The sequence below is a fragment of the Oryctolagus cuniculus genome, chromosome 5, assembly GCF_051225735.1.
Source record: "Oryctolagus cuniculus isolate XC-2025 breed Fujian yellow rabbit chromosome 5, ASM5122573v1, whole genome shotgun sequence".
Lineage (NCBI taxonomy): Eukaryota > Metazoa > Chordata > Mammalia > Lagomorpha > Leporidae > Oryctolagus > Oryctolagus cuniculus.
This window is the reverse complement of record NC_142871.1, coordinates 1,710,911-1,736,469: the sequence shown is the minus strand read 5'-3', so window position 1 is coordinate 1,736,469 and position 25,559 is coordinate 1,710,911. Positions and strand designations below refer to the sequence as shown.

The following is a 25,559-nucleotide window of genomic DNA, read 5'->3' as shown; positions in this document are numbered from 1 at the left end:
CAGGGTAGGTTGTCTTTCGATGGCGAGTTGGCGGGTGGAACTTGGGACGCGTCCACTTGTGCTTTGTGAGTGGTGTTCAAGTCTGGTCGACAAGAACCATCTTCTCAGCCCGGGAGCAGAATTCCACTTATTCTGGACTTTGTTTGTTTATTTATTTATTTGACAGAGTTAGAGAGAGAGAGAGAAAGGTCTTTCTTCTGTTGGTTCACCCCCCAAATGGCCACCATGGCCGGCACTGGCCAGGAGCCAGGTGTTTCTCCTGGTCTCCCATGCAGGTGCAGGGCCCAAGCACTTGGGCCATCCTCCACTGCCTTCCCGGGCCACAGCAGAGAGCTGGCTTGGAAGAGGGGCAACCGGGACTAGAACCCAGTGTGCCGGCGCCATAGGCGGAGGATTAGCCTACCCTGGGCTTTGAGTTGGTACTTTTTTTTATTTGACAGGTAGAGTCATAGACAGTGAGTGAGAGAGACAAAGGTCTTCCTTCCGCTGGTTCACCCTCCAAATGGCTGCTACGGCTGCTGATCCGAAGCCAGGAGCCAGGTGCCTCCTCCTGGTCTCCCATGCGGGTGCAGGGCCCAAGCACTTGGGCCATCCTCCACTGCCTTCCCAGGCCACAGCAGAGAGCTGGACTGGAAGAGGGGCAACTGGGACTGGAACCCGACGCCCACATGGGATGCCGGCGCCGAAGGTGGAGGATTAACCGAGTGAGCCATAGCGCCGCCCCTGAGTTGGTACTTTTTAAAAATTCCCAAATAAACACACTGTTCCTGCTAGTTTAAAGGCTCTTTAAGCACCCGATGGAAAGTTGCCCTCTGTTTTCCTGGAGACGTGAGTAGCCGGGGAAGCGACACTGGCCATGGGGTGACCGCGGTGGCACTGCAGGTAGCCGCTAGTGCGTGCAGGGTGGAGGCCGAGCTGAGAGTGGGGACGCCCCGGCTCTGCCTCGGCGCCGATGTCTCCGCGTTTCTGCCTTCTAGAAATGATTCGTTAGAATGGGGCTGGAAAGCCTGGTAATCGGATGGTTTTCAGGAAGTAACGTTTGAGCGTTTTCAGTATGTAGTGATTCCCTGTGTCAGGGACACCTGTGTGCTCGGGCGGACTTCAGAAGGTTCGTGGGAAATGGAATGAAAAGATAAACGTGTCCGCTTCGTAGGCTCCATCCCACGTGAGACTCCTCGGGGCCAGGATCCCACGTTCCGTCCTTCCGGGGGCCCTCGTGGCCCAGGTGATGTCAGTGCAACCTGCATTCTGGGAAAGAAACAGGAGTCAGGGCCGACTCGGGACTGAGACCCCGATGGTTCGCAGGGCCTTGTTGCCCGGAGAGGACCTGTTCCCTGGCCGTGGCCAGGAGCTCTGCTGTGACGGAGCCACTTCCCTCTGTAGCCAGTGCTGCGGCCGGGCCCTGCCCCAGGACCCTGGGTTGAAGCCACGTGTCCCGTCCCGTCCTTAGGAGAAACGCTGCAGCAGCCTGCTGCCTCTTGTTGGAAACGCCCATTGGAGTCCCCGCTGTGTGTGCAGCTGGTCGGCTCTAAGTTTGTCCCCGGCTAAGCAGTGAGCGTGGTGTCCACTGTGGGTGCCGTGGTGGGCAGTGTTCACCTGGGCAGTGAGCGTGGTGTCCACTGTGGGTGCTGTGGTGGGCGGTGTTCACCTGGGCACTGAGCATGGTGTCCACTGTGGGTGCCGTGGTGGTGGGCGGTGTTCACCTGGGCAGTGAGTGTGGTGTCCACTGTGGGTGCCGTGGTGGGCGGTGTTCACCTGGGCAGTGAGCGTGGCGTCCCTGAGCCCCTGTGGGTGCTGTGGTGGGCGGTGTTCACCTGGGCACTGAGCATGGTGTCCACTGTGGGTGCCGTGGTGGTGGGCGGTGTTCACCTGGGCAGTGAGCGTGGTGTCCACTGTGGGTGCCGTGGTGGGCGGTGTTCACCGGGCAGTGAGTGTGGTGTCCACCGTGGTTCCGTGGTGGTGGCTACTGTTCCTGCCGGCAGGCGTGCGTCTCCTGCCGGGGCACAGGCAGGCCGGGGCTTTCCCTGGTGGGTTGGGGTGGGGGGTGCTGCCGTGGGCGTCCTCACTGGAGTCGGTTCTCAGGATGAGTTCTCTGTGCAGACACTGCTGGTGTCTCGGGGTTGTTGCCACGCAGGCCCCGGGCGCTCTGTGACTTTGCCGTCCCCACTGCAGCGTCTCCGTAGGTCTGACGCAGGTTCTTGCGTCTGTATTAGCAGAATCCAGCAGGCGTCTGGGACGGGGCTGCTCAGGGCTCGCGCCGGGTCCTGTCCACACATTGGGTCACCTGTTAGCAGGGGTTGATCTTGATGTAAAAATTGAAAAATGTGCTTTTTTTAATTAAATAATGCATTTCCATCAATTTCTTGAAGGCCTCATAGTATTCTGCTGTTAGAAGTTCAGCTTTGGGGCTGGCACTGTGGTGGCATCCCATGTGGGCGCCACATCAAGACCTGGCTGTTCCGCTTTGGATCCAGCTCTCTGCTGGCCTGGGAAAGCAGTAGAAGGTGGCCCAAGTCCTTGGGTCCCTGCGCCCACGTGGGAGACCCGGAAGAAGCTCCTGGCTCCTGGCTTCGGATCAGCACAGCTCTGGCCGTTGCAGCCAATTGGGCCAATTGGGGAGTGAACCAGCAGGATGGAAGACCTCTCTCTCTCTTTCTCTCTCTCTCTCTCTTTCTCTCTCTCTCCCCTTCTCCTTCTCTCTGTGTAACTCTGAGTTTCAAGTAAATAAATGTTTCAATAAAAGTTCAGCTTTTTGTTTAGCATATTATTGCTCATTAGCATGTAGATAAAATTATTTAATGTTAATTCCTAAACCAATATTTCAAAGCCAGTGATTCAGTTTGCTTTATCTAAGCTTGTGTGTTTACTATTTTGTGGTTACTTTTACTCTGTTTGGCTATTATGAATTAAATGTCTTAGTTTTCTTTTTTAAGTTTTATTTATTAGAGAGGGAGGGGGAGGGGGAGGGGGAGGGAGAGAGGGGTCTTCATCCCCTGGTTCACTTCCCAGATGGTTGCGGCAGAGCTGGGCCGATCCAGAGCCGGGAGCCAGAGGCCGTCTTCCACTGCTTCCCCAGCTGTCAGCAGAGAACTGGCTTGGAAGAGGAGCGGCTGGGACGCGAACCAGTGCCTGGATGGGATGCCGGTGCCACAGGCAGAGGCTTAGCCGCTGTGCCCCAGCGCCGGCCCCAGGCGGTTCGTGTTCCGTGAGAACAGAGTATTCCCGGGCCCGTGCGGGGCGCTGGCACTGGTTGGTTTGTGCGAGTGGGATTTGAGTCTCCTGTTTACTTACTTGGGTAATCGGATGTGCTGTGAGACTACGGTTGTGAGCTGTTTCGTGTGTTTGCTTGCTTTCCTGTGGAGTGATCAGTATCTGTTGCCAATCATCTGATTGGTGGCTTCAGGCAGCTCTGATTCCCTGATAATTTTGCGGTTTCTATGTTTAGTAAGTTGATAAATTTGGTTCTGTGGATTTCGCTTACTTGTCAGGAAATTGGAACAAGTTTCATGATCCGTCTGGTGAGATTTGCTTTTCCTTTATCTCCACGGGGACTTCCAGGAGAGCCCGATTCTCGTGGTTAGCACCAGGAGCCCGTCTCGGTGCCCGTCTCGGTGCCCGCGGGAGGCTCGTCCAGCCTCTCGGTCTGTCCTGTGCTCAGTGTGCTTCCGTGCAGTGTCTCCAGCACTTTCTCCCGTGGGCCCGATTCTCATGGTTAGCACCAGGAGCCCGTCTCGGTGCCTGCGGGAGGCTTGTCCAGCCTCTCGGTCTGTCCTGTGCTCAGTGTGCTTCCGTGCAGTGTCTCCAGCACTTTCTCCCGTGGGCCCGATTCTCATGGTTAGCACCAGGAGCCCGTCTCGGTGCCTGCGGGAGGCTTGTCCAGCCTCTCGGTCTGTCCTGTGCTCGGTGTGCAGGCTGTTTCTGGGGAGTCCGGACTCTGCTGGCGGAGTGCTTGCTGCCCCCCACGGCTCTGTCCCGCTCGCCCTGGGGTCAGCCTGTCACTACAGCCATTGGTTGGCTGTCTCCCTGCCTCATAACGCGAAGGCGAGAATTGAGACTTTTGTTGTTGAGAAATTACTGTGTCTTGTGCACGGTAGGTGTGCGGTCAGTATTTTGTGGGAAGAATATTGGCTGATTTCCTTTGTGTAAGCAGTTATTCCTGATAAAACATGGGATTTGTGCTTTTCCTAAAGCTTGGTAGACTAAGAAAGGTCCATCTTTTTTTAAAAGATTGATTGATTTATTTGAAAGTCAGAGTTAGACACAGCGAAGGAGAGGCAGAGAGAGAGAGAGGGGGGGGGTCTTCCATCTGTTGGTTCACTCCCCAGTTGGCCGCAATGGCTGGAGCTGTGCTGATCCTAAGCTAGCAGCCAGGAACTTCTCCTGGGTCTCCCACGTGGGTGCAGGGGCTCAAGGACTTGGGCCACCCTCTACTGCTTTCCCAGGCCATGGCAGAGAGCTGGATCGGAAGAGGAGCAGCCGGGACTCGAACTGGCACCCATCTGGGATGCCGGCACTGCAGGTGGCAGCTGTACCCGCTGCGCCACAGCGCTGCCTCTGAAAGATGCACCTTTTCTTATCTCATTCTTAGCTCTGCATCAGTGACATAAACGCAGGGCATGCCAGGTCACTGATGCTTGGCAGACATTTCTGGAAGTCGGTGGTTAGTGTTGCGTGCGTGGCCTTCTTCCTGCCCTGTCAGAAACCCATCTCTCAGTTGTGTGGCTGTGTTACATTCGGTTCTTTGATTGATCAGTGTGGTGGTTCTGTATCACCCAGAGATGCGTGAAAACAGCATCTGTTTGTCAGCAAGATGAAGCAGAAGTCTTCAGGTGAACTGACTGTGTGACCGACTAGTCAGCGCCGCGTCCCAGGGTGGTGACTACGTGACCGACTGTAGTCAGCGCCGTGTCCTGGGGCAGTGACGGCACGACCGACTGTAGCCAGTCCCGTGTCCCGAGGCAGTGACTGTGCGACCAACTGTAATCAGCCGCCGTGTCCCAGGGTGGTGACTGTGTGACCGACTGTAGTCAGCACCATGTCCCAGGGTAGGGACTGTGACCGACTGTAGTCAGTGCTGTGTCCCTGGGCGGTGACTGCGTGACTGTAGTCAGTGCTGTGTCCCAGGGTAGGGACTGTGACCGACTGTAGTCAGTGCTGTGTCCCTGGGCGGTGATGTGTGATCGACTGTAGTCAGTGCTGTGTCCCTGGGCAGTGACTGACTGTAGTCAGTGCTGTGTTCCAGGGTAGTGTTTCGGCTGTGACTGCCGTCACCGTACAGCGTGGCTGTGAGAAGTTGTGTGGAAAATGACTGGTGCTGTGTTCTGATGTCTGATGAGAGGGGTGGTTGCCACTGATGTGTTCTTTTTTTTTAAATATTTATTTATTTGCAAGTCAGTTACACAGAGGAGAGGCAGAGAGAGAGAGAGGGAGGGAGGTCTTCCATCCACTGGTTCACTCCCCAGTTGGCTGCAATGGACGGAGCTGTGCTGATCTGAAGCCAGGAGCCAGGAGTTTCTTTAGGGTCTCCCACGCGGGTGCAGGGGCCCAAGGACTTGGCCATCTTCCGCTGCTTTCCCAGGCCATAGCAGAGGGCTGGATTGGAAGTGGAGCAGCCGGGACTTGAAGCAGCGCCCATGTGGGATACCGGTGCTCCAGGCCAGGGCGTTAAGCTGCTGTGCCACAGCGCCAGCCCTGAAGTGTTCTTTGTGTGATAGGCATCTCTCTTCCTGGTGTTTTGGGAGTGCGCGGGGGTGGCTCAGCTTCTTTATGGTTTTAACTTTTTACAAATCTTTATTTCCAGTGATAACTGGTTCAGTTTTATATTGACGCAGGTGTGTGTGTGTGTGTCTGAGCTATAACTTGCCTGTCGTTTTCCAGTTACCTGGAACTGAAATTGCATCTTGACTGGTTTTGTATACTTTTGCTACTGAAAATTTATTTTACGCGGTTACAGACCTAACTGAATGTAAATGTTAACTGTGAACTTTTACAGAACTATCACATTTTGATTTTGACTAAATTATGGTGGGATTGCTAGGGATGGTCTTTCATATTTGTGAAAAACTGTTGGTCACAGAAGATCAGGATCTGGTATAAACTGGTGGGCGTCCAAGATAAGAAGGGTGACAGTTACGTCATCATGGGTTTAACTGAGGATTGTGGTGCGGCAGGCGTCCCTCCAGGCGCTGGAGGGTCTGGGGGTGTTGGCTGATTCGTGTGTGAACAATTGACCAGGCTTGAACTTTGCTGTAAAGCAAAAAATGCTAACAAATAGTATGGCAATCACTTTTCTTTCTTTTTTTTTTTAAAGATTTATTTTATTTAAAACAGAGTTATGGAGAGTGAGGGAAGGAGGGAGAGGGAGAGATGAGAGAGAGAGAGAGACTAAGAAAGACTGAGATAGAGAGATTTCTTCCATCCTTGGTTCATTCCCCAAGTGGCCACCATGGCTGGCACTGGGCCAGGCCAAACCCAGGAGCCTTAAACTCCGTCTGTCCCCACGAGGGTGGCAGAAGCCCAGGTACTTGGGCCATCACCTGCTGTTTCCCAGGTGTGCTGCGGCAGGGAGCTGGTTCTGAAGTGGAGCAGCTGCGGCTGGAGCTGGCCCGCATGTGGGATGCGGCGGTCCAGGCTGCGGCTTAGCCTGCTGAGCCACAGGGCTGGCCTTTCCTTGTTGTAGTAATATGTGAGACGCACTTAACAGTGAACTGACTCCTTTCTTGAAGATTATTTCTGGTTAGATAGTCTCGTTTTTCGATGAAGAGCTGGCTGTTTCTGCTGGCTTTCTGATTATATGGAGGACACGAGAGGCCTGGTGCGGGGGTCGCATGTCTGTTATGGAGGACACGAGAGGCCTGGTGCGGGGGTCACGTGTCTATAGTTATGGAGGACACGAGAGGCCTGGTGTGGGGGTCACATGTCTGTTATGGAGGACATGAGAGGCCTGGTGTGGGGGTCTCATGTCTATAGTTATGGAGGACACGAGAGGCCTGGTGCGGGGGTCACATGTCTGTTATGGAGGACACGAGAGGCCTGGTGCAGGGGTCGCATGTCTGTTATGGAGGACACGAGAGGCCTGGTGCAGGGGTCGCATGTCTGTTATGGAGGACACGAGAGGCCTGGTGTGGGGGTCGCATGTCTGTTATGGAGGACATGAGAGGCCTGGTGCAGGGGTCGCATGTCTGTTATGGAGGACACGAGAGGCCTGGTGCGGGGGTCGCATGTCTGTTATGGAGGACACGAGAGGCCTGGTGCGGGGGTCGCATGTCTGTTATGGAGGACACGAGAGGCCTGGTGCGGGGGTCACGTGTCTATAGTTATGGAGGACACGAGAGGCCTGGTGTGGGGGTCACATGTCTGTTATGGAGGACACGAGAGGCCTGGTGCGGGGGTCGCATGTCTGTTATGGAGGACACGAGAGGCCTGGTGTGGGGGTCGCATGTCTGTTATGGAGGACACGAGAGGCCTGGTGTGGGGGTCGCATGTCTGTTATGGAGGACACGAGAGGCCTGGTGCAGGGGTCGCATGTCTGTTATGGAGGACACGAGAGGCCTGGTGCGGGGGTCGCATGTCTGTTATGGAGGACACGAGAGGCCTGGTGCAGGGGTCGCATGTCTGTTATGGAGGACACGAGAGGCCTGGTGCGGGGGTCACATGTCTATAGTTATGGAGGACACGAGAGGCCTGGTGCAGGGGTCGCATGTCTGTTATGGAGGACACGAGAGGCCTGGTGCGGGGGTCGCATGTCTGTTATGGAGGACACGAGAGGCCTGGTGCGGGGGTCGCATGTCTGTTATGGAGGACACGAGAGGCCTGGTGCAGGGGTCGCATGTCTGTTATGGAGGACACGAGAGGCCTGGTGCGGGGGTCACATGTCTATAGTTATGGAGGACACGAGAGGCCTGGTGCAGGGGTCGCATGTCTGTTATGGAGGACACGAGAGGCCTGGTGCGGGGGTCACATGTCTATAGTTATGGAGGACACGAGAGGCCTGGTGCGGGGGTCGCATGTCTGTTATGGAGGACACGAGAGGCCTGGTGTGGGGGTCGCATGTCTGTTATGGAGGACACGAGAGGCCTGGTGCGGGGGTCACATGTCTGTTATGGAGGACACGAGAGGCCTGGTGCGGGGGTCGCATGTCTGTTATGGAGGACACGAGAGGCCTGGTGCAGGGGTCGCATGTCTGTTATGGAGGACACGAGAGGCCTGGTGTGGGGGTCTCATGTCTATAGTTATGGAGGACACGAGAGGCCTGGTGCAGGGGTCGCATGTCTGTTATGGAGGACACGAGAGGCCTGGTGCGGGGGTCACATGTCTATAGTTATGGAGGACACGAGAGGCCTGGTGCAGGGGTCGCATGTCTGTTATGGAGGACACGAGAGGCCTGGTGCGGGGGTCACATGTCTATAGTTATGGAGGACACGAGAGGCCTGGTGCGGGGGTCGCATGTCTGTTATGGAGGACACGAGAGGCCTGGTGTGGGGGTCGCATGTCTGTTATGGAGGACACGAGAGGCCTGGTGCGGGGGTCGCATGTCTGTTATGGAGGACACGAGAGGCCTGGTGCGGGGGTCACATGTCTATAGTTATGGAGGACACGAGAGGCCTGGTGCAGGGGTCGCATGTCTGTTATGGAGGACACGAGAGGCCTGGTGCGGGGGTCGCATGTCTGTTATGGAGGACACGAGAGGCCTGGTGCGGGGGTCGCATGTCAGACCTCTGTCTACACCTGTCCGTTGGGTTAGGAGCAGGATGACAAATCCCTCTGGACACGTCCCTGACAAACCCTGGAAATCCCAGTGGGCGTCCAGGAGTGTCCCCACCTGTGGTGGACAGTGTGCGTGTCAGGTGTCAGGTTGGGCTGTCTCTGGTGCTTCTAGCACAGGGTGAGCCCCGTAGTACAGAAACCTGACATCTGAAGCACCTGGGATCCCCAGGCCGTAGTTTGTACTGGGCTGCCTCATTCTACTTAAGTCATCAGAAACCTAAAAACCCGCTCATTATTCTGGCCTAAATGGGGGCCAGCCACGTTACGGTTTAGCGTAGAAGGTGGGTGTACTGGATCCTGTGAGGACACGCACGTGTGAGGTGGCGTGTGGAAGCAGGAGAATGTTTTCCCAGAATAGACTGAGTCTGAAAGTTGAGGCTAATGGGATGTTTCCGCGTGCAAGTGTGCATGTGTGTGTCATACATGACTCCGAGGAGCTGGAATTGAATTGTTCACTGTGGCTGGGAGGTAAGCAGCACTTCTGTACGTTTTCCTTGCGAGATACTTAATGTTAAAATCCCGTGGCTTATAGGAAGTAAGAAGTGTGGGCTTTGTCTCCTTGTTACGCCACTGTTCTTAGGTGGGCTGTACACCGTGTGCCTGCTTGTGCACATCGTCACAGCTTGTAGCTAGGGGGACACTGGTGACTGTGGGCACTGTTAGGAGCTACACCAGGACAGCAGGCGGAAACGGCGGCTGTGCCTAGGACAGACCTGTTTGGGCTGTGTTCGTTCCCTGCAGTCCTGAGCGTCGCGGGTTTGAGGGCCTGGTGGACCGAGGCGGACAGAGCAGAGGAGTCTTTTCATGGAACGTGCAGACGTTTTCTGTGTGCACAGCCAGTTCTTCACTGAGGACGGAGAGGCCAGGCATCCCGATGCTGGGGGCAGGTCTGCCGGCGTCTGTGTGTGGTGCAGACAGATGGACCGTTGCTTCCAAATCAGGGCACGCCTTGCCCCTAAAATCCTGCCCGAGTTTGCCTGGTTCTCCGTGTTTATCCAGGACGGTGCGCCCTGCCTCTGTTGAGAGAGAGCCAGACCTGCTCTCCCAGAATGCAGTCTTCTGCTCCCGCCAGGGCCCTGCGTCTGATGCCCTTGTCTGCTCCTGCTGGGCGTCCCGTGGTGGTCTGACTCCGGTGGGGGGAGCACCCGCAGGTGCGTCCTCCTGTAGCAGCCGTGGGTGCGGGACTGGGATTGGCGGTTTCCCCGCTGGTGATGGATGGCGGTCAGCGAGGTGGGAGGAGCAGTCTGAGCGGGCTGTGGTGTTAGGTGAGCTTCTGCAGGAGCCCTTAGGTCACATTCATCACGCTCTTTATGTTAATTATTTGGTTAGCAAAAACTTGGGGTGATGATTTTTAAGAGGTGTTGGTAATTAATAAGAATCGGCTCTACCGACATTTCATGTTCAAGCTCAAGTATTTTAACTCAATTTTTGCTCCTGATTCTCCTTTGGAAGATTCTTTTAAATACTTTGCACTTTTTACATTAAAAATCGTTAGTCTGTCTTGTACTTTGACTTAATCTGTTAGCAGTGCATGGTCTGTTCCGTCATGCATTGATCATTTGGAAAACATTGGCTTGGTGACTCACGCAGATGTGCCAGTGTTGACAGGTTTCCTTCCGGGTACCAGAGTGTCGCGTCGTCCGGTGACCGTGCAGGGAGGCCCTCGGGCTCACAGCGATGACTCTGTTCCACGCTTAGGTTTTGTTTGCAGCATCGAGGGGACACACCTTTTATTCATTTTTGAGGCCAATGACTAAGCCTTGAATCAAAGCTAGTTTTTCAGTTTTAAGAAAAATGATGCTTCATGGAAAAAAGGGACTCCTTCAGTTGGTGAATTGGACCAGTTCCGCAAGCCCTTCCTGAGATGTCCACCAAACACGGACTCGAGTCAGGACCCAGAAACCTCAGTCATTGTTTTATTCTGTCAGGTGCATTCATGAGGTTTTCAGAAGATTTGCATAATAGTGAAATATATATAGAATACATTTTTAATAAGATTTTATTTATTTGAAAGGTAGAGTTACAGACAGAGGGAGATTTAGAGAGAAAAGTCCTGCATCTGCTGGTTCACTCCCCAAATGGCTGCAACAACCGGAGCTGAGCTGATCTGAAACCAAGAGCCAGGCGCTTCTTCCGGGTCTCCCGTGTGGGCACTCAGGCCATCTTCTGCTTTCCCAGGCCGTAGCCCAGAGCTGGATTAGAAGAGAAGCAGCTGGAACTCGAAACAGCACCCGGATGGGGTGCCGGCGCTGCAGGCAGGGGCTTAGCCCGCTACGCCACAGCGCCAGCCCCGGGATGTATTTCGATGCTGCTGCCTTGATTTGTGTCTGTCACTTTGCTCGCGGGCTTGACCATGTGTGGAAACACCAGCACAATCAAAAAAGGCCACCGCTGTCTGAACACAGTGACGGACATGGTTTTGAACTCAGGAATGACCTGACAGGGTCTTGGGAAGCTCATGCATTTATAGATGATAGTTGTGAACTGTCACCCTGCAGTGTTCACTGGTAGGTTGTAACACATACACGCACACACGTACACACACACATGCACACACAGACACACATGGACACACACACGTACACACACGCATGCACACACACACACACACACACTACGGTCGAATATTAAGACCTGTGTGCGTGGTATTTCCCGAGGAGGGCTGTGCTGCAAACAGATCCGTGATACTTGAATGTGAGCAGGGCCTGCTGCTACGAAGGCTAGATTTCAACATGTCTATTATATGCACCGTGTGTGTTTATTTTCTATGTTTATAAATACTCACTGTATTTAGTCATCAGGAATAAAACGCGGCATTTTCCTTTATCGGTTGGCCAAGAGTGCGAGCCGCAGCCTAGCTGAGGTGACAGCCACCAAGTTCTGGTGCTGCGGTCACTGGTCACTGCTCTGGCTGCGACGGCACTGCCTGCTGCAGCCCAGCACCGTGGGCAGGCATGTTCTCGTGTGGTGTGAGCTTCTGTCTCCCTGTCCCACGTACAGACTCTGAATTATGGGGGATGTCTGTTTTTTCCTGCTCTTTTAAATTGTGTTTTCTCTTAACTGTTTCCTGAGAGACAAACACAGACAGCATTTATATTCTAAACCCATCATGCACGTATGGAGTTAAAATAAATAGTTTCTTTCATTTAGTTTTTTTAAAGATTTATTTCAAAGTCAGAGTTACACAGAGAGAGGAGAGGCAGAGAGAGAGAGAGAGAGATCTTCCATCCAGTGGTTCACTCTCCAGTTGGCTGCAACAGCCGGAGCTGAGCCGATCCGATGCCAGGAGCTTCTTCCGGGTATGTTTTTTTTTCTTTCTTTTTTTTTTTTTTTTTTTTTTTTGATAGGCAGAGTGGACAGTGAGGACAGTGAGCGAGAGAGAGACAGAGAGAAAGGTCTTCCTTTACCGTTGGTTCACCCTCCAATGGCCCCCACAGCTGGTGCACTGCGCTGATCTGAAGCCAGGAGCCAGGTGCTTCTCCTGGTCTCCCATGGGGTGCAGGGCCCAAGGACCTGGGCCATCCTCCACTGCACTCCCGGGCCACAGCAGAGAGCTGTCCTGGAAGAGGGGCAACCGGGACAGAATCCGGCGCCCCGACCGGGACTAGAACCCAGTGTGCCGGCGCCGCAAGGCGGAGGATTAGCCTAGTGAGCCGCGGTGCCGGCCCAGGGTCTCCCACGCAGATGCAGGGGCCCTAGCACTTGGGCCATCTTCTTCTGCTTTCCCAGGCTGGATCGGAAGTGGAGCAGCGGGTCTCGAACCGGCGCCCATATGGATGCCAGCACTTGGGGCCAGGGCGTTAACCCTCTGTGCCCCATCGCCAGCCCCTCTTTCATGTATTTGCAGTGCAGGCAGACATCCAGTGGCTGTCGGGGCCGGGCCACGCTGAAGCAGGGAGCTAGGAGCTCCGTCCAGGCTTCCCCGAGCCGTGGCTGCTGCCTCCCAGCAGGAAGCCGACTCAGTCAGTGTGCCAGACGCCTGCCCCACATGTGGGATGACGTGTGGGTGTGTTGCTGTAACAGCCTCTGTGGTCGGAAGAGACGAGAGCGCTGAGTGTACACGTCAGGTGAGGTTGATTCCCCTGCTCAGTGGCCGCGTGTGTGACAGCAGGGGTGTGGGGGGCTAGTTCATGGTGGAACGGGCGTTCATTGTGAATTTCTGTCTGACCACTTCATTTAGTATCATAGATAGCATCTCTGAAGTATCTTGATGGAGCACTGTTTAAACAAACTTCAGTGAGGCGTGCCTGCAGGAGAACGTGGTTTTAATGTATACGGACAGGAAATGCACCTGCTGCTGTGTACGGACAGGAAGTGCACCTGCTGCTGTACACGGACAGGAAGTGCACCTGCTGCTGTACACGGACAGGAAGTGCACCTGCTGCTGTACACGGACAGGAAGTGCACCTGCTGCTGTACACGCGTGGTGATTCCGTGCAGGTCCCCCAAGCTGCCCACTGCAGATAAGTCGCAGGAGTACCATGGACAGTGCTCTCTGCAGTTGATGTTCGGGGCCTCACCCTTGCAGATCTGTTTTTAATTCAGGTTTGCCAAAGGTGGCCTCCTTGAGTTCATGGCATAGTTAATGTTTTTATGCTAAACTTTATTCTGTTTCTAAAAAAATTACTTTTTATTACCTTCATGAAATTGCTGTGTTTTGGAGTCTCAAGGACTGGTCCGTCAGGAAATGTGGCCCAGTGCTGGCCCGAGGCCTGGCTTCAGTTTTGTTCAGGCCACACGCCTGTGTGCATAGGTAGTCTCAGCACACTTGGATATGCGGGCTCCTTGCTTGTCACAGCAGACGTCTGAGGCCCTGTTCGGGTTCGTCTTTGCCGCAGGTGACCTGCTCCTGTGGCCCACACACCTGTGTGCATAGGTAGTCTCAGCACACTTGGATATGCGGGCTCCTTGCTTGTCACAGCAGACGTCTGAGGCCCTGTTCGGGTTCGTCTTTGCCGCAGGTGACCTGCTCCTGTGGCCAGCGTGATCTGTGCCGCATTTGTGGTCTCCCCATCGCAGACTGCGGTGCTGGTCCTGCACAGCATCTCATGCGCTGCGTGGGCCTCCCTCACGGCCCGCCCCGGGTGCAGCCCCCGTCAGAGGACCTGGGCTGGAGTGGGAGTGGTGGTGAGGGTCTCGCGTCCGCTTGCTTGCTGGGCGTGGCCAGCCCTTCACCCTCTTGCGCCTGGAGGTGAGCAGCAGGGGCTGACCGTTGCCGTCTGCAGAGACCCTGACTCTCCTCGCTGCTGGCGTTGAGTGAGTTCATGCAGTGGGATTTCACGTGTGTCTTTCACTAGCAGGTTTCCTGGAGTAATGTTGCATTTATCTCTTTAAGATTTATGTATTTATTTGAAAAGCAGAATTAGAAAGAGGGAGAGTCAGAGAGACAGACTTTGTACCCTTTGGTTCACTCCCCAAATGGCTGACATGGCCAGAGCTGGGCCAGGTACTCTGATGTACTCTGTGCATGCGTGATCCCTGTGCAGTACTCTGATGTACTCTGTGTGCACACGTGATCCCTGTGCAGTACTCTGATGTACTCTGTGTGTACACACGTGCATCCCTGTGCAGTACTCTGATGTACTCTGTGCACACGTGATCCCTGTGCAGTACTCTGATGTACTCTGTGTGCACACATGATCCCTGTGCAGTACTCTGATGTACTCTGTGCACACGTGATCCCTGTGCAGTACTCTGATGTACTCTGTGTACACACGTGCATCCCTGTGCAGTACTCTGATGTACTCTGTGTACACACGTGATCCCTGTGCAGTACTCTGATGTACTCTGTGTGTGCACACGTGCATCCCTGTGCAGTACTCTGATGTACTCTGTGTGTACACACGTGCATCCCTGTGCAGTACTCTGATGTACTCTGTGTGCACACGTGATCCCTGTGCAGTACTCTGATGTACTCTGTGTGCACACACGTGCATCCCTGTGCAGTACTCTGATGTACTCTGTGTGCACACGTGATCCCTGTGCAGTACTGTGATGTACTCTGTGTGTACACGTGCATCCCTGTGCAGTACTCTGATGTACTCTGTGTGTGCACACGTGCATCCCTGTGCAGTACTCTGATGTACTCTGTACACACGTGATCCCTGTGCAGTACTGTGATGTACTCTGTGCACACGTGCATCCCTGTGCAGTACTCTGATGTACTCTGTGTGTACACGTGATCCCTGTGCAGTACTCTGATGTACTCTGTGTGCACACACGTGCATCCCTGTGCAGTACTCTGATGTACTCTGTGTGTGCACACGTGCATCCCTGTGCAGTACTCTGATGTACTCTGTACACACGTGCATCCCTGTGCAGTACTCTGATGTACTCTGTGTACACGTGCATCCCTGTGCAGTACTCTGATGTACTCTGTGTGCACACGTGCATCCCTGTGCAGTACTCTGATGTACTCTGTGTGTACACGTGCATCCCTGTGCAGTACTCTGATGTACTCTGTACACACGTGCATCCCTGTGCAGTACTCTGATGTACTCTGTGTACACACGTGCATCCCTGTGCAGTACTCTGATGTACTCTGTACACACGTGCATCCCTGTGCAGTACTCTGATGTACTCTGTGTACACACGTGATCCCTGTGCAGTACTCTGATGTACTCTGTGTGTGCACACGTGCATCCCTGTGCAGTACTCTGATGTACTCTGTGTGTACACGTGCATCCCTGTGCAGTACTCTGATGTACTCTGTACACACGTGCATCCCTGTGCAGTACTCTGATGTACTCTGTGTGCACACACGTGCATCCCTGTGCAGTACTCTGATGTACTCTGTGTGTACACGTGATCCCTGTGCAGTACTCTGATGTACTCTGTGTGCACACACGTGCATCCCTGTGCAGTACTCTGATGTACTCTGTACACACGTGATCCCTGTGCAGTACTGTGATGTACTCTGTGTGTACACGTGATCCCTGTGCAGTACTCTGATGTACTCTGTGTGTACACACGTGCATCCCTGTGCAGTACTCTGATGTACTCTGTGTGTACACGTGATCCCTGTTCAGTACTCTGATGTACTCTGTGTGTACACACGTGCATCCCTGTGCAGTACTCTGATGTACTCTGTGTGCACACACGTGATCCCTGTGCAGTACTCTGATGTACTCTGTGTGTACACGTGATCCCTGTGCAGTACTCTGATGTACTCTGTGTGCACACGTCATCCCTGTGCAGTACTCTGATGTACTCTGTGTGCACACACGTGCATCCCTGTGCAGTACTCTGATGTACTCTGTGTGCACACGTGCATCCCTGTGCAGTACTCTGATGTACTCTGTGTGTACACACGTGCATCCCTGTGCAGTACTCTGATGTACTCTGTACACACGTGCATCCCTGTGCAGTACTCTGATGTACTCTGTGTGCACACGTGATCCCTGTGCAGTACTCTGATGTACTCTGTGTGTACACGTGATCCCTGTGCAGTACTCTGATGTACTCTGTGTGTACACGTGCATCCCTGTGCAGTACTCTGATGTACTCTGTGTGCACACACGTGCATCCTGTGCAGTACTCTGATGTACTCTGTGTGCACACACGTGCATCCTGTGCAGTACTCTGATGTACTCTGTGTACACACGTGCATCCCTGTGCAGTACTCTGATGTACTCTGTGTGCACACACACGTGCATCCCTGTGCAGTACTCTGATGTACTCTGTGTGCACACACACGTGCATCCCTGTGCAGTACTCTGATGTACTCTGTGTGTACACGTGCATCCCTGTGCAGTACTCTGATGTACTCTGTGTGTACACACGTGCATCCCTGTGCAGTACTCTGATGTACTCTGTGTGTACACACGTGCATCCCTGTGCAGTACTCTGATGTACTCTGTGTGTACACACGTGATCCCTGTGCAGTACTCTGATGTACTCTGTGTGTACACACGTGCATCCCTGTGCAGTACTCTGATGTACTCTGTGTGCACACACGTGATCCCTGTGCAGTACTCTGATGTACTCTGTGTGCACACACGTGCATCCCTGTGCAGTACTCTGATGTACTCTGTACACACGTGATCCCTGTGCAGTACTCTGATGTACTCTGTGTGTACACGTGCATCCCTGTGCAGTACTCTGATGTACTCTGTGTGTACACGTGCATCCCTGTGCAGTACTCTGATGTACTCTGTGTACACGTGCATCCCTGTGCAGTACTCTGATGTACTCTGTGTGTACACACGTGCATCCCTGTGCAGTACTCTGATGTACTCTGTGTGTACACACACGTGCATCCCTGTGCAGTACTCTGATGTACTCTGTGTGCACACACGTGCATCCCTGTGCAGTACTCTGATGTACTCTGTACACACACGTGCATCCCTGTGCAGTACTCTGATGTACTCTGTGTGTACACGTGATCCCTGTGCAGTACTCTGATGTACTCTGTGTGTACACGTGCATCCCTGTGCAGTACTCTGATGTACTCTGTGTGTACACGTGATCCCTGTTCAGTACTCTGATGTACTCTGTGTGCACACACGTGCATCCCTGTGCAGTACTCTGATGTACTCTGTGTGTGCACACGTGCATCCCTGTGCAGTACTCTGATGTACTCTGTACACACGTGATCCCTGTGCAGTACTGTGATGTACTCTGTGTACACGTGATCCCTGTGCAGTACTCTGATGTACTCTGTGTGCACACGTGCATCCCTGTGCAGTACTCTGATGTACTCTGTGTGTACATGTGATCCCTGTGCAGTACTCTGATGTACTCTGTGTACACACGTGCATCCCTGTGCAGTACTCTGATGTACTCTGTGTGTACACACGTGATCCCTGTGCAGTACTCTGATGTACTCTGTGTGTACACACGTGATCCCTGTGCAGTACTCTGATGTACTGTGGTTTCCGGTACATTTGTGCATTCCTGTGATAAAGCTTGCTTTATAAATTAGGCCCATTAGAAGTTCCATCACAGCTCACAGCAGAGTGGAGTGATTGCACTGTAATGAAAATGTGTACTTTGGGGTCCCTTGAACACACGTGGCAGGTGGTCCACTTGGTAACCAGGAAGCCAGCCTCCAGTGGCCCACTGGCGTGGCGTGTGGGTGCGGTGCACTGGGGCTCTGTGGAGCCGCGTGTCAGCCACCTCTTCGTGTGGACAGAGCTGCTGCCCGTCACAGGACGCTCACACGCGTGTGACCCCAGGCTCTCACCCGTCTGATCCTTGCTTGCATTGGCCTCTGGCTCTTGGGGCCTGTGTTCTTGCGTGGAATGTAGTTCAGTTCACGAGTCAGTTTTCAGAGGCTGGGGCTTGGGCGGCCGGTGAGCCCTCCGCCTGTGGCCCCTGACTGACCGAGTCCGCGCGTGGTGCTTTGCAGGCGTTCGCGCTGTCCGTGGACGACATGTCAGTGTAAGGTTGCAGCGCGTGGCTCCTGCGAAGCCCTGCGGATCCCGCCTGGAACGCGGGCTTCGTGCTGGTGCCTGGACTGATGGCCACGAGGAGCGAGCCCTGTAGACATTGTTGTGCGCCTGGGCCGTGGGCTGAGTTGTACAGGAATTGGTTTCTACTGTTCGCTCACTGTTGCTTTTTTAAATAATGGCTCATCCTTGCAGAGCTGTGGACATTTACGCGTTTCTGTAGAACTGTGGGATTTGTGTCGGCTCCTGCAGTGCCTCCACGGAGACTGGTATTTGTGGAGCGGTGTGCTGTGCTGGCCTTGTTAGGGACTGGGCTCTCAGGAAGGGGGAGACTCAGCGTCCGGGCCTGTGTGCTCCCAGCTGCAGAGTGGGGCGGCAGGGGCTGCGTCCCGGCCTGGGGGCCCGCCGGCTCCTCTCCAGTCCATGTTCTCGCCGTTAGCGTCAGCTGCTGTGTGTCGGTCACCAGGCTAAGTGCTGAGCTTCTGGGCACACGGTCCTCTTCCTGATAGCTCTTGTTTCAGGACAGTAGACGGAGTGGGAAACCAGCGGGCGGGAATACGGGAGGTTCCGCTAGGGTGGGGGACCAGGGTGTGCTGGCCGGGCTCTGTGTAAGGGTGTTCCTGCTGGGCACGGTGTTCCTAGAGCAGAAGCGCGTTCGTCGAGCCACGGTTTGGCGGGAACCCGGGCAAGAGGCGCGTGGCAGAGCCTGAGCAGGGGTCTGGCAGGCAGCACAGACACAGCACAGCTTTCTTGACTGGGAGAAGAGCTGTTTGCTCCGAGCCTGTGAAGGTGTGGGAACAGTTGGCAGAGCGGGGGGGGGGGGGGGTTACCCAGAGGCAGGAGCGGCTGACGCTGAGTGAGCGCAAGCGGCATTTCGTGCTGCACGTTGTGTTTCTCATGGACGCTTCTTCCAGTGAGTGGAGTGTGCAGCCTCGGCCTGGCGGCGTCAGCTCGTCCTGGTGGCGTCAGCCTCGTCCTGGTGGCGTCAGGCTCGTCCTGGTGGCATCAGCCTCGTCCGCGTGGCGTCAGCTCGTCCTGGCGGCGTCATCTCGTCCTGGCGGCGTCAGCTCGTCCTGGCGGCGTCATCTCGTCCTGGTGGCGTCAGCCTCGTCCTGGCGGTGTCAGCTCATCCTGGCGGCGTCAGCTCGGCCTGGTGGCATCAGGCTCGTCCTGGCGGCGTCATCTCGTCCTGGTGGCGTCAGCCTCGTCCTGGCGGTGTCAGCTCGTCCTGGCGGTGTCAGCTCGTCCTGGCGGCGTCAGCTCGGCCGCGTGGCGTCAGCCTCGTCCTGGTGGAGTCAGGCTCGTCCTGGTGGAGTCAGGCTCCTCCTGGTGGCGTCAGGCTCGGCCAGGGGCAGATGCTGGTTTGAGCGGAGCTCAGTTCTGCTGCTCTTGGTCCTCTCGGGGCTTTGGTGCATCCCAGGCTGGGGCTCACTTCTTTGGCCTTTGCACAGTGTGCAGCGGACGGGCACAGAGCCGCGGAGCCGTGTCGGGGTCCCTGGCGGGCACAGAGCCGCGGAGCCGTGTCGGGGTCCCTGGCGGGCACAGAGCCGCGGAGCCGTGTCGGGGTCCCTGGCGGGCACAGAGCGGTGGAGCCGTGTCGGGGTCCCTGGCGGGCACAGAGCCGCGGAGCCGTGTCGGGGTCCCTGGCGGGCACAGAGCGGTGGAGCCGTGTCGGGGTCCCTGGCGGGCACAGAGCCGCGGAGCCGTGTCGGGGTCCTTCTCTGAGAGGGAGAGGACTTTGTTGTTGGAAGCCGCTGAGAGCTGATCGTGTTTTAGCAGCATGGGCTGGGGGATGAAGTCCCGTGTGCGCACCCCTGTGCACGCATGTGTGCGGTGTAGTCCGGGGCGGAGGAGCCCGCTGGGAGCCGCGCAGCTGGAGCTGTGAACCAGGGACGGGTCCTCTGGGCCGTGGAAGCCAAGCTAAGAAGCTCACAGATAAAGACCAGGAAGAGCCGGGCGAGCCTGCAGGTGGGACTGGGCCTCCTGCGGCTGCCTGGGAGACAGAGACCTGTGCTGAGGTCAGACAGCGCACGGGGACGGGGGAGGGGGAGACCTGAGGTCAGGCAGCGCATGGGGATGGGGGAGGGGGAAGCCAGGGAGGGCAGTTTGGGTGTGGAGCTGAGAGGGAGGAGCGTCGGGGGACCGGGAGACCGCGGTGTTTCAATTGGCCGCCTGGGTGGTGGCGTCAGAAATCTAAGTGGGGGTGAGGCGGGGATGGTGTGAAAGTTCTGAGATCCAGTCTGGTCCGGTGGATTTTCGGGAAGTTCCTGCACAGGCAGTTGAGAGGAAGTGGGGGCAGAACGAATGGTTCGGGGTTACTAGGTTGGGTGGGATGTAGCCAAGGCGCAGCTGAGGCGCTGGGAAAGAACTGTGAAGAGAGAGGAGAACCTGGGGCAGGGAGCGCGGACGGGGACTGCTGGACGGCTGGGAAGAGGATGGGGGTGCCTGGGGAGGGTGGCATGGGGAGGGGTGCCTGGGGAGGGTGGCATGGGGAGGGGTGCCTGGGGAGGGTGGCATGGGCAGGGGACGCGGCTCCGCTGAGCTTCCTGCCTTGGAACCTTGCTGTAAATGTGTTAAATCGCTTTTAATTAATTTGAATTTCTACTCTCTGGTCTCGCTTTAAATTTCTTCAGTATCCCCGAAGCGCTCTGGGTTCTAGCACTGTGGCCAGTCCTGCCCTCGGCCTCCGCCGGAGCTGCCGGCTCCGCTGTGTTCTCCGCAGGAAGCGTCCGAAGCCGCTGCTTCTGGAACGTTCTGAGCTCTCCTCTGGACACGGCTGCCACCTTCCTTCCTGTCTCGCACCCTTTCCTTCCCATCCACGCCTCTTTGACTCTCCTGCTCTGTGAAGCACTCAGTTTTTTTGTTTTGCTTATTTTAAAAAATACTGTTCTCAACATTCACAGCTGTCACAGTGTTTGTCGCATCATGCATTTTTTGTGTGTTTTAAGGGTTACTTATTTATTTGGGAGTCAGAGTTCTATAGAGAGAGGAGGGACAGAGAGAGCGATCCTCCACCTGCCAGTTCACGCCCCGTGGCCCCGACGGCGAGGACTGGGCCAGGCCGAAGCGGGGCTCTCGGTTCATCCCTGAGACGGCCGCCTGGGCTGGCCCGCGCTGTCTCTTCATTGGACTGGACTGGCACGCTCACTGCTGAGAGGTCACCACAGCACACAGCAAAGCCCGGAGTCAGGGGAAGGCTTGTTGTCGGTGGGGGAGACCCGACAGTCGTGCGCTGCGTCCCAGCTGTGCCGGTCTCGCTCCCGGCCCTGCCTTCCCCGGGAGGGCCTGCTTCGATGGCCTTCGCATCCCGGCTGCCGAAGCCGCTGCCCATGTTAGGTCCTGGCCTCCTCCTCTTGGGGACGGGTCCCCAGTCCCTGTGTGGTCCCGAGTCCCTGTGTTGACTGCGGGGCTTCCTGCAGTGAGGCCGGCTGTCACCATGGAGCTGTCGCCCAGGGGTCAAGCAGGCAGAGGCCCTGACTCGGCTGCCCTGGTCTGAAGCCAGTTGGTGTTGGAGAGGGGTGCTGGGTATCCTTCAGTAGTTGGCACTGTGGCTGGCACTGTTGGGTCGCAGGCGCTCTGTGCCAGGAGCTGGTAGAGGGCTGACTGCAGCAGCTGCTGCCTGTGCCGGCTCTCGTCCGTCTGGAGTCTGCCCGCATCCTCCCTTGTTGATGCCGCATCACTGCCCCCGCAGAGCGTGTTCTGTGGATTTTCTGCATCAGCTGATCCGGGTGCTGTTTGCCTACACCAGAGTCCAGTCCTGCCTGTCCAGGTTGGGCGGGCGGTCACGGAGAGTGTTCCCCAGGAAGTGCCGGTGTGGGCAGGTGTGCATCACGTGGAGGGACGGCTGCTGCTCCCCCAGACAGGGACAGCCCAGGAGGAGCCCCTGGCAGGGAGCCGCGGGGGCCGCAGGAGAGTTCACTCAGCCTTGGGCAGTAAACAGCACGCACAACGCGTTCACAGAGCAGTGGGATTCAAGGTGCTGCATTTTGGCACGAGTGTTTGAAGTCCATGCACAGTTTCGTATGGTGCAGACTTTCCGTGGACTTTCTGAAGACGCCTTGTATGCGTGAATTTCGGATTCACGCGCTCATTTCCTAATCCCTTTTCTCCTCATGAGCTTTTTGAAGTACTCGCCGGTATTCTCTATTCCCAAGACCTAAAAATGGGGCTTTGGTGCCCAAATATGCTCTCACGCACTTCCGGGGGTTGCAGCAGACCTGAGCTCTTGGAAGACGGGGTCCAGGCTGAGTTCTCGGAGAGGCAGCGACAGCTGGTGGTGAGGGTGAGGAGCTGAGGGGTGACCACTGTGCACAACTCAGCAGCTAAATCTGAATCCGTGTATTTCAGCTCTGAGAAATCTGTCGCTGCCCCGCTGGGCTTGTGCAGTGTTTCTGGAAACAGGCAGCTGACCCCGCAGCCAGGGTGTGTCGCGGTGTCGGGGTGGCACACCCTGTGGGCAGACCCGCCCGGGGCCCTGCGGCTCCTCCCTGGGCTGCTGGGGCCCACCTGCAGGGGCGTGCGTGGGATGCCGTCTCTGGAGGGGGGCTGACCTGTGCTGAAGAGGGAGCTCGCGACAGTCGCGTCACTTGGGATGCGGAGGACCCGTGCTCACTGACGTCTGTGCGGGTTAACTTGGCTCGTTTCTTCGCTGGGGTCCACAGAGTGGACTCCGTAGAAAGTGGAAGGCAGAAGGTCTCCTTTGCTTCTCAGTTCTGACGTTGAGAGGGAGCCAGCGTCAAGGGCGTTGAGGATCACCTGCCCCAGCTTAATTATGCGCACTCGCGAGTGAGTGTGGCCTTAGATCCTTAAGTTGAATGCAGCATTTTTGGCAGAAGTCTTCAGTGGCTCTTACGCACAGCACACTCTGGCCTCCGAAGTCCAGCGCCGCCTTCCTCATTCTCACTGCGCGGCGCGCGGCGGTTTCCTGTTCCTGAGACCAGGGCCGCCTGGGCCCACCGCCTTGTCCCCCGCCGGCAGTGCTGCCGTGACCCGTCCCCAGGCTGCCCCTGTGCCGCGCGGGCGCTGTGTCTGGCTGGACTCCGTTCATTCTCCCGGTTGGGGTTGTCTGGAGAAAGGGTGGGGGAAGGTGCTGGTGGTGGCGATGGCTTCACTGGGAAGCAGTGTCTCCCTGGGGCTGCGTGTCTTGGTCTTTTCTGAGCATGCTTTGGCCAGGACAGGAACAGTTTTCGTTTCTTTTTAAGCATTTTTGGTGTAGAGTGTGTTACCAGGTAAGGTGCTGTGGACATTCCGTGTGCCGCCTCAGCCTCAGGACTCACCCGGCGTGACAGGCCGTTCCCTCTTCCTCCTCTCTCCTCCTCCTCCTCCTCCTCCCCTTCCTTCCTTAGAATTATCACTGGAGGAGTACAGGGCACTGCTGCTTCCGCGGTGGACTCCCGGCTGTCGCAGCCCCGCCCTGTCCTGGGAGAGGCAGCTGTCTGGTGCCCCCTGGTCGCGGGCCCGGTGACTGACAGCTCTGTTCCTAGCATTGTCTGTGTCGCTCTCCACTGAGAGCAGGCACAGCTGGAGAAGACCCCTGGAACGTCAGTTTCTGGATGTGGTATGTGGTGCCTGTGTTTTCACGGTGTGCAGTGTGCGATGTCAGGGGCCTCGTAGTCATCTCCTGCCTGCACAGGGAGAGACAGACCGAACTCAGCTCTGCTGGTTCACCCCCGGATGCCTCCAGGAGCTGCGGCTGGGAACTCAGTCAGGAGAGAGTGGCAGGAACCCAGTTCCTGTTGCCTGCCAGGGTCTGTGGCAGCATCGAGCCCAGACACTGGTGTCTTGGCTGTGTCTCACCTGCTGGGCTCAGTGCCTGCCCCGGCAATACGGTTTTACTTGTGGCTTCCTTTCCTTTCCTCATGCTGCTGTGTTAGCTTCAGCAGACATTCCTACTTTTCTCAGGACAGAAGCAGGCCTTTAGGTGCTTGGCTTCCTGCTGGTGGGTGTTTCTGGTGGGGAGGGGCCCCTGTGGTGTGCCGGCGTCGGGTACCGCAGGGCGGCTCCGCGCTCTGTGTGTCGAAGTGAAAACATCCTGGTTCCTTACTCTTCGCTTGTGTGCAATTATACCTCTAAATGGTAACCTAGCTTTCAAAACTGTCCTTAAGTAACATTTCATGAGTAGTGTAAATTTATGTAGAAAATATAATCAGTGGTTTTGAGGTTTCTGTTTCATAGAATTTAGCTTGATTTCTCTGGATTCTTTTTTTTTTTTTTTTTTAAGATTTATTTATTTATCTGCGAGGCAGAGTTACAGACAGACAGACAAGTCTTCCATCTGCTGGTTCACTCCTCAAATGGCCGCAACTGCCGGAGCTTGGCCGATCCGAAGCCAGGCACCAGGAGCTTATTCCGAGTCTCCCACTTGGATACAGGGCCCAAGCACTTGGGCCGTCTTCCACTGCTTTCCCAGGCCATAGCAGAGAGCTGGACCGGAAGTAGTGCAGTAGCCAGGACTCGAACAGGTGCCTCTGTGGGATGCTGGCACCGCAGGCGGTGGCCTAACCTACTGCCCCACAGCACCTACCCCTCCGGATTCTTTAGAATGCACACCTGCTGTGTGTCTGTTAAGGTCTCCAGGCCTGTGCTAACCTGGGATGTTTGCTTACCCGGGAGGGGGAGTCTCCAGAGGAGGAGTCGGAGGTTATTTTAGGGGACAGGGTTCATGTCCATAACCTGAATGGGAATCTGTGTCTGACTCTGTTCCCTTTGCAGATGACTACTTTATGAAAAGAAAAAAGGCGTTGGGACAGCCTGACCTCCTTTCAGAGTCCCCGCGCGGCCTTACGCGGCTTTCCTCCTGCCCGGTAGCGAGTGGCATTCCAGTGCGCGGTAGTCACTGGTGATGCCGGGAAGCAGGAAGGTAGGCTGGAGGTCGCGCCGAGCCACTGAAACGGTGTGGCTGCTCTGGTTTGTAGACTCCCGGCCGCGAGGCGGTGGCCTCCTGTCACACGGCCTGCCCGGGCTCATCCGTGCCGCTGCTTCCCGCAGCCCTCTCCCTGTCTCGGGTGCGGTGTGGAGGCCTGGGTGGGCGCGCGTGCGTTTCCAGTGCAGTGCTCTGGTAGACACTGGAAGGTGTTTCTAAGTGAGGAACTTTGCTTCACGTTTTTTTTTTTTTTTTCCCTTAATCAAAATAGATTGAGTGCTGTGAATTCAACTAAATTTTTAGTATACTAAAAAGATGTAGATTGTCAGAAATCTTTGAGACAGCTGTCATAGTTTGAATATTTACCTTAATTTCAGAGTTACTGTAGAAGCAAGTGAATGGTAGCCTACCAGTGTTTGTGGATATGGCTTGTACAATGCACGGTGTCATTCAGATTTAAAAACTTACTATTAGGGCTGGCGCTGTGGCGTGGCTGCTAAAGCTGCCACGTGCCCTGCCAGCATCCCACATGGGCGCTGGTT

At 55.7% G+C, this 25,559-nt stretch overlaps 1 protein-coding gene across 25 annotated transcripts in view; it reads left to right on the top strand.

Moving 5' to 3' along the window:
* The window catches only part of AFDN (afadin, adherens junction formation factor), a 145,433-nt gene that overhangs the window by 1,421 nt on the left and 118,453 nt on the right, over positions 1-25,559 (top strand). The window lies entirely within an intron of this gene.